We start from the raw sequence: 1,596 nt of genomic DNA on the forward strand, positions 1-1,596 counted from the left end.
GAATGGTAAGATCCACAGGGGTCTATCAGCCACAGGATATACAGTTTGGTAGTGGATTTTTATGGATGGTTGTGCTGCAGACAGCATTTTCTTTCCCGGATGTGGAGACACCCCACTAGATCTTATCTCCTACCCAAAAACTCACCAAGGGGAAAAAATGCAAAGGAATGCAAATGAAAAGGCTTCACTGGTTCCAAACTAGACTTCCAGTTGGATGAACACTGGTAGTGCCTGGGTGTCTTTCTGTCAGTTCTGAGATAACTCTCACACACCCACCACACGCCAAGGGCTTGGCCTCAGCAGTACTGAGGCTGATGGATTCCAAAACACTGACATCCACTATGTCACCTCTTGCTCAGACCTTTGAAATCCTTGTGCCACTCCTCACCACAATCTAGTGAGACCATATCACCCTCTCAGTAAGAGGCTGAGGTCACTTACTATTACAAGGACTTTATGCCTAATGCTTTGAGCATATTTGGAAGAGCTGGTAAGGAAGGTTATCCTGCATGCCAGTATTCTCTCATGAACAATTTTAGCTGAAATATTCTGGGGTGGGAGAGGAGTTGGGAGTAGAGAGAGGAAAATGAGGAAGAAGTAACCATTTGTAGCCCATGTCAAGCTTGTTGTTTCAGGGTAGAGAGAAGCATGGGTTATTTGTGCTTGTAAGCAAGCTTTACTGACTGATAGATTGTGCCTTCTAGTCTTTCTCAGCTGGAATTAGGGGTTGACATTTAGTAATAGCAGTTGACATTTTGTAATAGCAAGTGGGAATATTAAGATAATATTATTGATAGACATGTTCCTCTGCCTACAAATGCCTGACCTGGTTTGCCTGGTGTGTGAGCTGCTGACAAATGTGCACTCTTGTTTGTATGTTGTAGGCTGATGCACAGCAACTTCCGTCCTGCTCTGGAAAGACATGTAGTGATCTGGGTTTGTGTGCACGAGTGAACTGCCCTCCTGACCCAGCGGTGCTGCCACGTGCAGAGAAACTTATACACCAACATGATAGAAAGAGGCCCAGGTGTGCGGGACAGCAGAAAGGCACGGTGGCCAGTGCTCACCAGAGCTCCTTCCCTCCTCTCCCTGGTCTCTTCTGGCAGACAAACCCTGTGTGAAAATCAACTTCACTAAGAGTCTGTGTACATGATCATCACCATGCACACCTCTTTTTCTGCTTAAAATCTCTATTATCATTTAAGATAACTACTTTAAAGATAACAATGCTGTCAGAAGCCAAGATCGCATGTGAAATTCCTTTACTGATTCATTTTGTGAGTAAAATATGTTTAAAGCTCAAATTGCACATATTTGTAGGACAGATCAGAATCAAGTCTGCCTTATTTAGCACCTTTCTGTATTATTTATGTCAAGATAACGTGGTGTGCTGTTTTCTACTTGAAATAGGGTCCCAGAGCAAATTGTAGCTGGATGGTGAGGGAAGTACTTTCTGTGAGAGCTCTGCCATTTGGGTGCAGACATCAGAAATCCTCTATCAAACAGGGCCACAGAAAGAGAAAAGGACAACACAGCAGAAGAGAACTGCTTTGATGTTTGGAGCATAACAATTTACTCCCACACCCAGGAGCAAAA

Source organism: Prinia subflava, chromosome Z, assembly GCF_021018805.1.
Source record: "Prinia subflava isolate CZ2003 ecotype Zambia chromosome Z, Cam_Psub_1.2, whole genome shotgun sequence".
NCBI classification, from domain to species: domain Eukaryota; kingdom Metazoa; phylum Chordata; class Aves; order Passeriformes; family Cisticolidae; genus Prinia; species Prinia subflava.